Source organism: Carya illinoinensis, chromosome 5, assembly GCF_018687715.1.
Source record: "Carya illinoinensis cultivar Pawnee chromosome 5, C.illinoinensisPawnee_v1, whole genome shotgun sequence".
NCBI classification, from domain to species: Eukaryota; Viridiplantae; Streptophyta; class Magnoliopsida; order Fagales; family Juglandaceae; genus Carya; species Carya illinoinensis.
In genome coordinates, this window is record NC_056756.1 from 37,933,105 (window position 1) to 37,950,291 (window position 17,187).

The window sequence follows — 17,187 nt, forward strand, 5'->3', positions numbered from 1 at the left end:
TACATTAAATATATATATTTGAAACAAGGTCTAAGTTAAATAATTAATGGTTGCTTTTGAACATTATCTATCTAAAACGAACATAAACATATATGTGATGACCCGCTTTTAAGTGTATTTTCGCTGAAATAATTATTTTTATTTTAATTAATATATCAGATATTTTATTTTATTTTAATTGCGTTTTTAAAGTCGGTTTTTAATTTATTTTAATTTATTTGAGGTTATGTTTTATTTCTTTTAGTTGTTTTTGTGGTTTTAATCTTTTTGGCGGTTTGTTTCTTTTTCCCGGAGTGAGGACTGGACCTCATTTCTTTTCACATCTTTTTTTTTTCTTTTTCTCTTTTTCCTTTTTTCTTTTTCCCTTCTTTTCTTTTTTCTTCTTTTTTTCTTTTTTCTCTTTCTTTTCTCTCTCCTCTCTCCCGCTCGACTCGGACCCCCCCCGTGCTCTCTCTCTCTTCTCTCTCTCTCCCTACGCCGGCGTCACCTTCCCTAAGCCCTACCGCCGCCGTCCGGCCACCGTTCGGCCTCCCACCGGTCCCATTCTCTTCCTCTCCTTCCGGTCTACCTTCCCTCCAAAACCCACCCCCAACCGGCCGGCCATTTGGCCGGAAAAAGCTTCCAAAGGGCGCACGGATTTTGCTCCGATCCGCCGCCGTCGCTCCACCTCCGGCCACCATTTCTTCACCACTTCATCACCGACTCCTTGCCGTCCTAACCCACCTATTTCCGGCCTCCAACGACCACCGGAACAGCTCCTACGAGCTTAGTTTCCGTTTTGGGTAATCCGGCCATTTCCGGCCATTCCGCCGCCACCCACGGCCGTCCGTCACTTCCAATAGCTTCACAACCACCTCTAGACCATTCCCTATCAATCCCGTGTCCTAGTTTGTCCCCGTTCAAAAGTGGGTTTTTCGGACCCACGGCCACAGTGAAATTTCACTGTGACGTTGCTGTTTTTCCGCCGTTTGCAACGCCTCGTGTTTTCTAATATTGCCGTATAGCGCTGTAAGTATTTTCCAAACCCTATTTTCAGATTTAAATATATATTGCTCATTCAATTTATTTATTATCTGTTGTTGGTTGTTGATTCCGGACTGAGTCCGAGGAGTTTCGGGGGTCGGATGGATGGAGGATGGAGTTGCTTGATTATTTGATTTATGTGATTGGATCATTTTAATGTGCTTTGTTATGGCATTACATGATGCATGCACGTGTGTTGTGGGTTTACGAGAAAAGCCTGTGTTGTGGCGTGAGTGTGTTGCGGGTGCGTGTGTATCACGAGCCCAAGCCGGGATGGGTTATTATCTCGGTGGAGCTCCTCTGGTCACTCGGGAGCGGAATAAACTGAGTGATGTCCCCTGAGTTATCGAAAGCGATAATGGGAGCGGGACTAGGGGGTGCTTGGCTACGAACGCGCCGGGGGCGGAACCGGGCATCGGCCTACTCACCGACTCCGTGGCCCTTCGCTGGCGAGGGCTAGAGGATGCTTGGCTACGCACGCGCGGGGCGCGGAACTGGGCATCGCTCGTTGGGTGTCACATGCGTGGCGGTACTCTGCGGTGTGACACTGGAGCCAGGGTGTGCGGATGACCCCTAGGGGAGGTCATGGTGCATACGGTTAAAATTGGATAATGGTTTGAGATGTCAAATGTGTCTTTTGGCGTGCGTGGAAAACTTGTGTTTTACGGGTTTGTGCATTGGGCATGTTTCATGCATCTTGTTTGAGTTATATGTGTTTTTATCTGGTAGTGTTTGGGTTTTACTTACCTGCGGTACCATTCGTGGTTCCGTAGCTTTTGGTGCAGGAGATGAGGTTGAGGAGGAAGAGGCTGAGCCCGAGGATGCGGCTCCGCCGGGTTGCTGATGTTATCTTTTTATTTGTTTAAAACTGTATTTGTGGTATATGTAATATTTTATCTATGTACGTTTTAAACAGCTTGTATTATGTTAAGAAAAATTCTGGTACTTAGTTATGACTTTCTTATCCGCTGCGTGTTTCTCTGTACACTTTTGCTGCCTTGCACACACTTGGCACCCGACGATAGGATGGTGATCCGGGTTGTCACCATCCGGACGTCTCGAATTCCCCGTGTTCGGGCGTGGGGATTTTGGGGGCGTCACAGGTGGTATCAGAGCGGTTTGGCTCTGGGTAAAACCACATGTCCCGTAGGTAGTACCAGAATGTTTTTAAAGTTGTGTTTTAAAATTATGTTAAGTATAGTTGTTTTATTTGTTTTATTTGTTTATGTTTGTTTGCTTGTTTTATTTAGTTATGTTTTGGCATGCTGGTTCCTTTTATTTCTCGCTGCGTGGTGCTGTTTTTGTTTTGTTGGTTTTATGATGGTTTTTGTTTGTTTTCTTAAAGGAGGGTCAAGAGTGGTGTTGTGACAGAATTATGGGGAGACCAGGTAGACCAAGGAAAAATACTCAGGAACCGCAAGACAATACATCCAGGGATGACTCCATAGCCGAAGCAATTCGGCAGATGACGGAGTTCATGCAACAGAATATTAGGCCACAACAGGCAGGGCCTTGGCCACCACAAGGACCTTGGCCACCACAAGGGGGTCCTTGGCCACCATCAGGAGGGCCTTATCCACCATCAGGAGGGCCCTATCCACCGTCAGGAGAGCCTTGTCCGCCACAGGGAATGTATTGGCCACAACCAGGAGGTCCCTGGCCATATCAGGGAGGGCCTTGGATGTATCAAGGAGGGTCCAGTAGCATGGTGCAAGCTGGGTGCACCTATGAGCGCTTCTTGGCGCATAGGACTCCACACTTCAATGGGAATGAGGATCCACTTCAGGCTGGGAAATGGATCAAAGATTTGGAGAAGACTTTTGAGGTGAGTGGGTGCACTGAAGCACAACAAGTACTCTATGCCAGCTACCTCTTACAAGGTATCGCTTCTGATTGGTGGGATACCAGGAGGGTGATGTTGGAAGCTGAACTGGGATCTTTCGCTGCGGTGACCTGGCAGCGTTTCAAGAAGGAGTTCAATGACCGCTTCTTTCCCGCATCGGTAAGGAAGCAAAAGGCAAGAGAATTCTCTAATCTGGTCCAAGGGGGCGCAACAGTGGAACAATACGCCCGGAGGTTCATAGAACTTGAGCGGTTTGCTCCTCATCTTGTTGCCACAGAGGAGCTGCGAGCTGAGCGTTTTCAGGAGGGACTACGCCCTGATATACGCCGATTAGTGGTCAGCCATCGGATATCCACTTTTCAGGAGTTAGTGGATGTGGCCACCCTTATAGAGTGGGAAAATAATCTGTGTATGGGATCCCCTTCAGGGCAAAAGAGGCGGAGTTTTTCTGGTGAAGGAAGCAGCTCGGGTTCGCCTCAGAAGTTTGTTCAGCGGACTGGAACCCGATCTCAAGCATCCTCCAGTGTTCGCATGGGAGGACGTATGCCTGTTTGTGGGGTTTGTAATAGAGCTCATGAGGGCGAGTGTCGCACGAGTAGCGGACCCCAGTGTTATCGGTGCGGTCAAGTGGGACATATAGTTCGGGATTGCCCCGTCAGAGCTCAAGGAAGCCGTGGAGGTAGACACGGTGGAAGAACCAACCCGAGACAAGCAGTACAAGCCCGGGTTTATGCAGTCACACCCGGAGAGGTGGATGTTGAGGCACCAGCGACCCATGATGCTGGAGTAATCACAGGTATGGATTAATTTAATTTTTTTAAGTTGGATTTAATTTTTGGTGCATTTGGTTTCTTCGCTGTTTTTTTTTTGGATTTTATGGGTTGTGTGTTTGGTTCAGGAAGAGTTCGTTTGTATGAGTTTTATGCTTGTACCTTGTTTGATTCTGGTGCTTCACGATCGTTTGTGTCTTCCACATTTGCTCGGGTGTGTAACTTGGTCACGGAACCGTTGCCGAAGGCTATGGTAGTGGCGCTGCCCGACGGCGAGATGGTGTGGTGTTCCAAGGTTGCTTTGGGATGCCCGTTAAATTTTGAGGGAAGGTTTTTGGACGCTGATCTGGTGGTATTCAAGCTGTTGGGTTTCGATATCATCCTCGGGATGGATTGGCTATACCGATATTCTGCGACTATTAATTGCAGAAGTCGGACAATTAGCTTTCAGCTTCCGGATGGTGATTGTCTGGAATTTGCGGGGAGTAGATTAAAAGAAAAGCCGATGATTATATCGGCGATACAGGCAAGAAGAGAGATTGCATGGGGAGCGGATGCATTCTTGGTCCAGATGGTGTCCACGCCGTCTGAGAAGAAGTCCTTGGCAGACATTCCAGTTGTGGAAGAGTTCCCCGATGTGTTTGTGGATGACTTGCCCGGACTACCCCCCGTGCGAGAGATGGAGTTTGTTATAGACTTGGAACCTGGAGCGGCTCCTGTGCATAAGGCTCCTTACCGCATGGCACCGGCTGAATTGAAAGAGTTGAAGACTCAGTTGCAAGAATTAGTAGAGAAGGGGTTTATTCAGCCTAGTACGTCGCCGTGGGGTGCTCCAGTTTTATTTGTTAAAAAGAAAGATGGAACCCTTCGTATGTGCATTGACTATAGGGAGTTGAACAAGGTGACCATCAAAAATAAATACCCTCTCCCGCGGATTGATGACTTGTTTGACCAACTTCAAGGAGCAGCGGTGTTCTCTAAAATTGATCTGAGGTCAGGATACTACCAGCTGAGAATCAGAGAGCAGGATGTGCCGAAAACTGCCTTCAGGTCGAGGTATGGACACTATGAATTTAAGGTGATGCCGTTTGGGCTAGCTAATGCTCCTGCCGCTTTCATGGATTTAATGAATCGGGTGTTCCAACCTTATCTGGATTCCTTCGTGGTAGTATTTATTGATGATATACTGATTTATTCCCGAGATATTGAAGAGCATGTGTATCATCTTAGTCTGGTACTTGAGAAATTGAGAGAGCACCAGTTGTACGCCAAGCTCAGCAAGTGTGAGTTCTGGTTGGAAGAAGTTAAATTTCTTGGGCATGTAATTTCCCAGGGTGGAGTGGCAGTTGATCCCAGTAAGGTAGAAGCCATTTTGTCATGGCCACGCCCAACTACAGTACGCGAGATCAGGAGTTTCTTGGGGTTCGCCGGTTACTACCGAAGGTTTGTAGAGGGTTTTGCTCGCTTATCCGGACCTCTCACAGCTTTGACTCGGAAGAATACAGAATTTGTTTGGTCAGAGAAATGTGAGAGAAGCTTCCAGGAATTGAAGAACAGGCTGACGACGGCACCAGTGTTAGCACTCCCAGAACCGCATAAGCCGTTTGTAGTCTTCAGTGATGCGTCTAAGTTCGGTTTGGGTTGTGTCCTTATGCAGGAAGGACGGGTTGTAGCCTATGCATCTCGTCAGCTTAAGGACCATGAGAAGAATTATCCGACGCATGATCTAGAGTTGGCTGCGATTGTTTTTGCACTCAAGATCTGGCGGCATTTCTTGTATGGGGAAGCTTGTGAGGTATTTACTGATCATAAGAGCTTGAAGCATTTGTTTTCCCAGAAAAATTTGAATATGAGGCAGAGGCGTTGGCTAGAGCTAATCAGTGACTATCAGTGTGAGATCAAGTACCACCCGGGGAAGGCTAACATAGTTGCTGATGCTTTGAGCCGGAAGTCTCATTTGGAGGATGAAGCCGAACCGTCAGAAATGGATTCGTTACTTTATGGGATGAGAAGGCTCCTTATAGAGAGTTCGCAGCAAGTAGAGATTTTGTCTTCGGTTCTGGACATTCGGGTAATAGATTTTGAAGAATTGAAAGCTCTCCAAAGAAAGGATCAGAAGCTGCTGAACATCAGGAAAAGAGTCCGAAAATCTCGAGGGCCGTTGCACTATAGCATGGATAGTGATGGAATACTTCGGTTCCGAGATCGCAGAGTGATCCCAAAGGACTCAGATTTCAAGGAACGGATCATGGCGGAAGCTCATGCGGCCCCGTATTCAGTTCATCCCGGCAGTACAAAGATGTATCGAGACTTGAAGAAAAATTACTGGTGGGATGGAATGAAGAAGGACGTTGCCTTATATGTGGAGAAATGCCACACGTGTCGTCAGGTAAAGGCCGAGCATCAGAGACCTGCAGGTATGCTCCAACCCCTCCCTATTCCTGAGTGGAAGTGGGATGACATCACGATGGATTTCGTAGTGGGTTTGCCGAGAACACCTAGTGGCAAGAATTCTGTTTGGGTGATTGTGGACCGGTTAACGAAGAGTGCTCATTTTCTGCCTGTTAACAACACCGACTCTATGGGTAAGTTGACCCGTTTGTATGTCAAAGAGATAGTTCGGCTACATGGCATACCAAAGACTATAGTGTCGGATCGAGACCCGAGGTTCACATCGCAGTTCTGGAAGAGTTTGCAGGCAGCTTTGGGTACTAAGTTGAAGTTCAGCACTGCTTATCACCCGCAGACAGACGGCCAGTCAGAGCGCACCATACAGACCTTGGAAGACATGTTGAGAGCATGTGCCCTGGAATTCCAAGGGAGTTGGGAAAATCATTTGCCTCTCATTGAGTTTGCCTACAATAACAGCTACCATGCGACCATTCAGATGGCTCCCTATGAAGCTCTTTATGGAAGAAAGTGTAGGTCGCCCTTGTGTTGGGATGAAGTTGGGGAGAGTAGGGTAATTGGACCCGAAATAATTCAGGAAATGCAAAGCCAAGTCCGGATCATCAGAGAAAAAATGGCGGCAGCTCAGAGTCGCCAGAAAAGCTACGCTGATACCAGGAGGAGAGAATTGTCATTTGAAATTGGTGATTGGGTTTATCTTAAAGTCTCTCCCATGAGAGGTGTTAAGCGTTTTGGTAAGAAAAGGAAACTAGATCCGAGGTACGTCGGCCCTTTTCAGATTCTGGAGAGGGTAGGGTCCGTCGCCTATAGAGTTGCTTTGCCGGATTATTTTGGGGATGTTCATGATGTCTTCCACGTATCATCCCTGAAGAAGAGCTTTGGGCAGCAAGAGCCACGTTTCGTTGACCCAGCAGGTATTCAGTTGCAACCGGATCTCACTTACGAGGTTGTTCCGTCGCAGATTTTGGATTGGAAGGAGCAACAATTGAGGTCCAAGACGATACCGTTGGTTAAAGTGGCTTGGGGAGATCCGTTAGCTCAAGACTTCTCTTGGGAGCGAGCAGCGGACATGAGGGAGCTATATCCATATTTGTTTGAATGATGAAGGTATGTAATTTTAATCTTGGTCTCAGTTGGTTCATGTGCGTTTGTGTGGCTTGGTTTAAGTTGGTGGTGATCTTGCAATTTCGAGGACGAAATTGTTTTTAAGGAGGGGAGGATGTGATGACCCGCTTTTAAGTGTATTTTCGCTGAAATAATTGTTTTTATTTTAATTAATATATCAGATATTTTATTTTATTTTAATTGCGTTTTTAAAGTCGGTTTTTAATTTATTTTAATTTATTTGAGGTTGTGTTTTATTTCTTTTAGTTGTTTTTGTGGTTTTAATCTTTTTGGCGGTTTGTTTCTTTTTCTCGGAGTGAGGACTGGACCTCATTTCTTTTCACATCTTTTTTTTTTCTTTTTCTCTTTTTCCTTTTTTCTTTTTCCCTTCTTTTCTTTTTTCTTCTTTTTTTCTTTTTTCTCTTTCTTTTCTCTCTCCTCTCTCCCGCTCGACTCGGACCCCCCCCGTGCTCTCTCTCTCTTCTCTCTCTCTCCCTACGCCGGCGTCACCTTCCCTAAGCCCTACCGCCGCCGTCCGGCCACCGTTCGGCCTCCCACCGGTCCCATTCTCTTCCTCTCCTTCCGGTCTACCTTCCCTCCAAAACCCACCCCCAACCGGCCGGCCATTTGGCCGGAAAAAGCTTCCAAAGGGCGCACGGATTTTGCTCCGATCCGCCGCCGTCGCTCCACCTCCGGCCACCATTTCTTCACCACTTCATCACCGACTCCTTGCCGTCCTAACCCACCTATTTCCGGCCTCCAACGACCACCGGAACAGCTCCTACGAGCTTAGTTTCCGTTTTGGGTAATCCGGCCATTTCCGGCCATTCCGCCGCCACCCACGGCCGTCCGTCACTTCCAATAGCTTCACAACCACCTCTAGACCATTCCCTATCAATCCCGTGTCCTAGTTTGTCCCCGTTCAAAAGTGGGTTTTTCGGACCCACGGCCACAGTGAAATTTCACTGTGACGTTGCTGTTTTTCCGCCGTTTGCAACGCCTCGTGTTTTCTAATATTGCCGTATAGCGCTGTAAGTATTTTCCAAACCCTATTTTCAGATTTAAATATATATTGCTCATTCAATTTATTTATTATCTGTTGTTGGTTGTTGATTCCGGACTGAGTCCGAGGAGTTTCGGGGGTCGGATGGATGGAGGATGGAGTTGCTTGATTATTTGATTTATGTGATTGGATCATTTTAATGTGCTTTGTTATGGCATTACATGATGCATGCACGTGTGTTGTGGGTTTACGAGAAAAGCCTGTGTTGTGGCGTGAGTGTGTTGCGGGTGCGTGTGTATCACGAGCCCAAGCCGGGATGGGTTATTATCTCGGTGGAGCTCCTCTGGTCACTCGGGAGCGGAATAAACTGAGTGATGTCCCCTGAGTTATCGAAAGCGATAATGGGAGCGGGACTAGGGGGTGCTTGGCTACGAACGCGCCGGGGGCGGAACCGGGCATCGGCCTACTCACCGACTCCGTGGCCCTTCGCTGGCGAGGGCTAGAGGATGCTTGGCTACGCACGCGCGGGGCGCGGAACTGGGCATCGCTCGTTGGGTGTCACATGCGTGGCGGTACTCTGCGGTGTGACACTGGAGCCAGGGTGTGCGGATGACCCCTAGGGGAGGTCATGGTGCATACGGTTAAAATTGGATAATGGTTTGAGATGTCAAATGTGTCTTTTGGCGTGCGTGGAAAACTTGTGTTTTACGGGTTTGTGCATTGGGCATGTTTCATGCATCTTGTTTGAGTTATATGTGTTTTTATCTGGTAGTGTTTGGGTTTTACTTACCTGCGGTACCATTCGTGGTTCCGTAGCTTTTGGTGCAGGAGATGAGGTTGAGGAGGAAGAGGCTGAGCCCGAGGATGCGGCTCCGCCGGGTTGCTGATGTTATCTTTTTATTTGTTTAAAACTGTATTTGTGGTATATGTAATATTTTATCTATGTACGTTTTAAACAGCTTGTATTATGTTAAGAAAAATTCTGGTACTTAGTTATGACTTTCTTATCCGCTGCGTGTTTCTCTGTACACTTTTGCTGCCTTGCACACACTTGGCACCCGACGATAGGATGGTGATCCGGGTTGTCACCATCCGGACGTCTCGAATTCCCCGTGTTCGGGCGTGGGGATTTTGGGGGCGTCACATATATACATGAATAATTCTATTTATCATTTCTATACATTATACATTATATTTATTTTATTTTATTTTTATTTTTCCTATAATAAATATATGGTGTATGAATGATAAATCAAAAAACTTAATTAATATAATAAGAATAAAAATAAGAAAAAATAATTTTAAAATATGAAAATGTGTTGTGGATGTCATCCTCGAAAAGCAACTCCTCACCTTATCCTCCACAAACCGAAAACGTAAGCTCCTTAAGCAATCTCTTTGCTGATTCCATCTTATTATCGCGATCGTTCTTTCATATTCCGATCATTGTTTGAATGTTGAAATAAAGATGTGTTCTTCTTCTTCTTAGCCAAGTTTGGTCCCCATAAGCCTCATTTCTTGGCATTTCAGGACCTATCTTTGAGCTGGCTTCCTCCTTTCTCAATTATCGATCATCTCTCAAATCCCACAACTCTAGATAGAGCTCCTCTACAAATAATGACCCAATATTTTAATTTAAAATTTTTTGTTATATTTGTTGCATTTCTAGATTGTAGAATCCAAAAACATAGAAATCTCCGACAATTCCAAGTCCTCCTCCTTCTTCAATTGCTCGCTTACCTTGCACCACCGGTCCTCAATTGTTTCCTAGAAGAAATCCTATCTCCAAGCCATTTTGGTTTGGACCGGCTCCGATTCAAGACTCAATTACTAGGCATGAATTGCGTCAATAACTATCTAGCTAATTCTTCGAAGCTGTTAATTAATCCGGGACAGAGTGTGCCAAACCATCCTTTCACCATTCCCATCAGGGTCAGGGGGAAAAGCTTGACAACTGATTTCTCCTAGAAATCCATGGAGAATGATATACGCTTTGAAGCTCTCCAAGTGATCAACTAGATCCTTTCACCCATCATCCGTCTCTATCTGCGGTACATTGAACTTGGGTGGAAGTGGCATGACCATGATCTCCTCGCTATAGGGCAAATTGGTCCAACTCAATTATTGTTCTACCAGAGAAGATCCCCCCCATCTTCTTTGCCATCTCCTCGTATTTTTCGGTGAGCCTCTGTAGTTCATCATGCAACTTTTTCTTCTCTATATCTTTCGCATTTTGTCCTCCGTTGCTATGCATCTCCCCTTCTCCTTGCTCACTGTGGCTAGGCATAGTAGCATCTCTAAGCTCCAAGTTGCAACGCGTCAAATCTTCATGCTCCTTCCTTTGATTCTCATGGCGTCTAACGCCACCTTCAACTTGTCCTTTGTTGTGGCTAATTGTGCCTCCATATCTAGAAGCATTGTTTTTGGTTCACAGGTTACTTGAGAACGTGTCATGGTCGGCATGCGGGAACCACGTTGATGTTCAATAGAAAACTGAAATCATAGATCACAGAATCTCACAGACGACACCACTATAAGGGACATGTCCCACCACCTATCGTAATCGTCATCCTGCAAGTCATATATGGGTGGCACTAGATGCCTATGACAACTCTTATGCCTAAGTCAGTAACAAATTATGAATAATAATTCAAGTATGTAATCATATAGATTAAGAGTTACATGTTATCTATATAATAGGCATAGAAATATGTAGAAACCCATTGGATCATAGACAGATTAGGTTCATGTTGTACTTAGCCATGAGATTTATTCTTAAATTATTGTAGTTATCTGACCGTCATATTATGGATACCTATTAGAAATGACTTATCTCTTCTAATAACCATAATGGCCAAGTGGCCTATTCGGATGACTATCTGTTAAGGGTATTTGGCCGTCATGGGCCTTAGGGCTTCGATTTAGGGCCATGCCTATATTGGACCCTCCAATACTTTAATAACTTAATTAGATATACTTTTATGAGCTTAATTTGATGGCATGTAATATAATAATAACATAATGATAAATAATTATGTTGCTTTGTAGCAATAATTATTGTTTAATAAAAGTAGAATGAGTTTTATTATCTTATTTTGTGAAAATAAAGCTTATGTTCTGAAAATTATAAAGCACTAGTCGCAGGCTCATGCTATGACTATGAGCGAGAAGAAGTCTCTGCATTTATTATGGGAAAAGAAAAAGAAAAATAAATCATTATTTTTGTGTGGTAACTATAGTTGAAGTGGAACTAAAAAAACTTCTCGGTGTGAAAATTAGCAAAACGTTTTTGAGAAAATGATAGTTACCGGTCTGGTCTAGTCTTTATAGATGTTCAATTTTTGGTTTATTATTTTCTCTAGATCGGACCGATTTATACCCTTACATAGGAGGGTATACCATAGTCAAACTTTTTAGTGTTATTAATCTAATATGCCCATAAAAAACTATCTATTGTAACTTGATGAGTAAATCAATATTTTGGGGTTAATATTCTAACTGTTGCATAAATATTATATATTGAGAGAGAAAAACTTATATTTATGTTAAAGCTATCTATTGATCTAGCGTATTAATTTGTTTAATAGGATAAATAACCAATCTAGAGTTGCCACTTGATAGTATTATTTTTTCTTACTTAAAAAATTCCAATAAAACTAAAACATCAATTACAATAATGTTAAATTTAAAAAATATAAAAAAAAATCTTAAAAAATTAGCTTGAAAGGCTCCTCCAACCACCCCGTGGTGGCCCGGGTGATGGCCACCACTTGATGGCTCTTTTCTAACCACTAGTGGTCACTAGACAAAGTTGGTTTGGCTGGTAGGTGGTTGGCGGGGGAGAGCCCCTCCCCTCCATCCGACGTTTTCTTAATAATTTTTTTATTATTATTTTTAAATTAAAATTATTCTTTATTTTTATTTGAATATTTTTAAATAAGAAAAGAAAAATTCAACTCATAGCCGTTCTAGAGAGTGACATGTGTCTTTCATTAAGTAAAATGGACGAAATTTATTTTGAAGGGCATACAAACCAAGTACATTCTTAGGGAGTTCAAGTCAAATGAAGCACCTCCATTTTTAGCAAATCCATACGCTATCCCATTTCCCTGTCTATGAGTATGGTAAGTCTCAAATGGCATCCAAGAGTAAACACTAAGGATCTCTTCCTAGATTTCAAACTACTGCCGGGGAGGATATTTATGATCATGATTAAAAGCATTATCTCCCAAACCTGCCAATTTTGAAACATTCCAACCTACTTTAGAGCAAGACATCCTTAAGCTGGGTAGTATTAGGGTAAGACTTGCACGCAAGAGATCCATTTCCTATCCAATTATAGTACCAAAATTTAACAGAACCATTTATAACTTGCCAACCTACATGCTTAATTTCTTGCTATAAAACTAAGAGATACTGATAAATATTTTTCCAAGTATTTTTGCTTTAAAAAGTTTGTCTGAAAGGAGTTAATTTAAATTGAAAATTGAAGAGCTTGTAGATCCCAAGCCCTCCTTCTTATGTTGACTTGCATATATTCTTAGAAGATATCCATTTTCTTTTGGGATGACCTTCAAAATCTCCCCAAAAGAAATTAGAAACAGCCTTTTGCAATTTTTCAATAAACTTTGGGGAGCAAGCACAGACTCTATCAAAGGAAAATTACTCCCTCCCGAGGACGACGAAGCAACTTTCCTTTCCATCCCGAGTGGCTCAATGCAGTAAGTGATAGTTTGTTATTTTGATTTTAGTATGAAATTATGAATGATAGTATATCAAAAATAGTCAAAATGATTTACTATATATTTTTATTTTTTATTTTTCAAGTTTGCATGGAATATGAATTAATATTAATTTTAATTATATTTTTTATTTTTTATATCTAAAATATGTTTCCTTTTTTTTTTTTTATAATGTTTTTAGTAAACTTGAAGGCCCACAAAAACAGATCTGTTATATATAAAATCTTATTTAAAAATTGGCTAAAAGTTCAATCAGATCGGAGCCTATCTAAATCTTCGAATTCCGACAAAGTTGGAGGAGTTAGATCTTTTAAATATTGACTCTGATTCAGTTGATACTCAACTCTAGTTGAGAGGTCCTTCAGTACTAACAATAAAAATGAGAGAAGAGAGAGAATCTCCTTGTCACAATCCCCAACTAAAATTGAAGAAACTCGAGTTAGTACCATTAAATCTCATTTGTGATCTCCACCGCCACTGCAATCCCATCCTCACAAATCAAACCCACCAACTACCATTTAAATTTACACAACAACAGCCACAGGAGGAGTTTAACAATGTGCAAATGTAAGTGTTACGGACGTATTCTACAATGCCACACATGCAATCACTTGCAACCAAAGAGAGAAAGGGCTTGGAGATATGTGGAAATGCCTTCGATGTCTAAACCTAATTTATCATTAGAAATTCAAGCGATGGGATAGATATACGAACTTTCCTTGTCTTTTGAAATGGTTAACAGATAACAACTTACTCAGAATTCTGAGATAGTTATCACCATATTATCTCAATGGGACTAGTTCTCAGCCCAAGACTTATCAAGCTAGGCTTTGGTTTAGGCCCACGATACATCTAGCAGGCCCCCGAAAGGGGAGGGGATTAAATCCCTTCAAGTAAGAGGCTCATGAAGTCCCTCGTTGAGTAGTGCTTTTATTATTCTCCAAAATGTATATATGCATTCACAGCTTGTTAAGGACGTGTTTCACATCACTACCTGCACGGATACCTGCAATGAAATAAGAGGGTGGCATATGGTGCCCAGTGAAATTCCAATGTCTAAGTTAGAAAGATGATCTTAACATTAGTGTATGAATGAATGTAAATGTTTTACCTTTAGGTGTTATTTATAGAGGTGTGACGTGATAATAACCAACATCCAAAACATATCTTAAAAACTCTCCAAAGTAATTGGAGTGATCACTTCTTTGATCAGTCAGATGTGTTATCTATTATTCTCAATGTATATCAATAAGACCCATTTTTGGGCTTGCACCATGCCATTGGGCTCTCATCACACTCGGCCCTTTAGTATGTGAGTACTTATAAATATCCCTTCCACAACTTAAACGTTAATGCTAATTAATTACATTGAAAACTTAAATTGTAATGCTGGACTGATCTGGTCTCTTTTGTTTTCGCAGATGAGATGAGATGGATTGAGATAAAAGTTGAAAATTGAATAAAATATTATTAAAATATATTTTTTTAATATTATTTTTATTTTGATATTTGAAAAAGTTGAATTGTTTATTTTATTTTGAATGAAAATTTGAAAAAAAATGTAATGATTAGATAAGATAAGATTAAAAGTTTTATGAAGGTAAAAGAGGTCTAAGTAGAATAGAACGGCTACAAGAATTATAATTCCTTTTAGCCTATACAGGGGACACAAATATCAAGCACCCACAGCAGCACCCGTGGGTCTTCCGTTCATGTCAACCTTCAACTTTGTAATGAACCCTATGATAAATTGAAGTTAACGATGGGATAAAGGCTTAAATGGTTGGGCCAAGTCTTCAATGCTTTTAAGGCTCAATCTTCTTCTAAGCAGTTAGGAATTTGTCAGGCTATTTGCTGTATAAATTTAAATAAAAAGTCTATTTCTCCTCTCATCTTCTAGAGGTTCGACTAACCTCTAATTTAGTAAACTTTCTTGCATTTTCTATTCAATTTTCTATCATTTCCCTTTCAATTAAATGTATTAATTCACAATAAAAAATAACTTTATCGTAACATTGCCGGCCCAAAACATATTAGTTAAATATATTGTTTGAATTTCTTTTGTTTCTTTTCAACCTTTTGGCAATATTACAGTAAATGTAGTTTTATAATTTGACGTGTTATATTAAATTATATCAATATATAAGTTTATTTTTATGAATTTCTATATAATTATAACAATTATCAAAAAAATGAAATAAATGGAATGAATTGGTAAATTGGTTTAAAGGGATAGTAGACAAGTCTAGCAAGAAGAGGCGTAATTAGCAATCAATGGAATAAGCGAAGTTAGTCCATAAAAATTAGTAGTAAAAGGGGGAGAGGGTCAGGCTGTGGATCATGGGCCGCACCTTCTTGGTTTTGGACGGCTGAATATCGTTTGGATCTAAAAAATTCATGTGATGTTTGAACTTAAATTTATCATAGTTATCAGAACAGTTTTGTTATTCATCATCTTTATATACCATACACTATATTTATTTTTATTTTTTAATTTTTTTTTTAAAAATTTTGTTTTATTCTTTTTAAATTAATTGAGTTATTATGTGACCCTCCCAACTTCCATGTACGGACACATAAAAATTAAAGCGTCGGGATGATGACAACACGGGTCACGAATCCCATCGCCGAGTGCTAAATATGTGTACATGCAACACTGTAAATAAAAATAATACAGCAATAATAAAAGTTTTACAACTAAGTACCAAAATTTTTGTTTAAATACAAACTCGCTTAAAACAAGTGTAATATAATATTACAAGTTTCAACATTGTTTCAAGTCTTAATTACATAATATAAAAGCAAGTAAAATAATTTCCAAGAAAATAATACAACTCCAAAACAATAATCTAGCGGAGCCGCCTCCTTAGACTCAGCCTCCTGCTCCTCAACTTCTGCATCAAAATCTACGATACTAAAAATAGTGCCGCAGGTAAGTAATAATCCAAACACCACAAGATAAAAATATATTAAACTCAACAATATGCATGAAAAGATGCCAAATGCATGTCCCAAAAATTCACATTTTTTCACGTATGCCAAAAATCTCATTTTTGGCCCACAATAATTTCCTTAAAAACAATTCATCGCCATTTTCCCAAAAAATGGTTCACAAAGTCCACATATAAAACCTCACTATTTTTCTGGAAAATGACCCACAAATATCCTTTAATCAAACTCACCATTTTTCCAGAAAATGGCCCATATCCGAAATCCAAAACCAGTTTCCAATTTAATGCATGCACCATGATTTCCCCTAGGGATCATCCACACACTCTGGCTCTTATGCCACACCGTAGGTAACGACTACGCATGTGACATCTAAACGAGCGATACCCAGTCTTGCGCCCAGCCCATACCAGGACCAAGCATCCTCTAGTTCCCGCCAGCCGAGGGACCACGGAGTCGACACGACAACGTTATCATATCGTGCGATCTGGTCGTCGCCCAGCAACAATCCAGGAGATGTCACTTAGTATTATCCACTCCCGAGTGACCAGAGGAGCTCCATCGAGATAATACCTCATCTCGGTTTGGAATCATGATACACACGCACCCAAAAATCCATTTACGCAAGAAAACCCAGTTTTCATTATTCAACACATGTACAAGTATGCCTTTATGCGAAAAATCCAATTTTTCATTTTTAAACATGAACATGCATGCTCCATGCAATGCACACATCAGGACACAAATTAACCAACAAATCTCAACATCAACAAGAAACAAATAACTCTGTCCTCAAATCCATCCGACCTCAGACTCCTTCGATTCAGTCCAGAATAACCAACCAGTCATAATTTATTATAAAAGCAATAATATATTTAAATCTAAAATGAAATTTAGAAAATACTTGCCTGCGGCACCATTTTTGGTACCATAGATTTTGATGCAGACGTTAGGGAGGAGGAGGCTGACCTTGAAGAGGCGGCTCCGCCAGATTATTGTTTTGGAATTGTATTATTTTCTTGGAAATTATTTTACTTGCTTTTATATTATGTAATTAAGATTTGAAACAATGTTGAAACTTGTAATATTATATTACACTTGTTTAAGTGAGTTTGTATTTAAATAAAAATTCTGGTACTTAGTTGTAAGACTTTTATTACCGCTGTGTTATTTTTATGTACACGTGTTACATGTACACACACTTGGCACTCAGGGATAGGATTCATGACCCGTGTTGTTATCATCCCGACGCCTCGATTTTCATGTATCCGTATGTAGGAGTTGGAGTCGTCACATATTATATTCATCATCTATATATTATATATTTGGTAAGAGAAAAAAAAA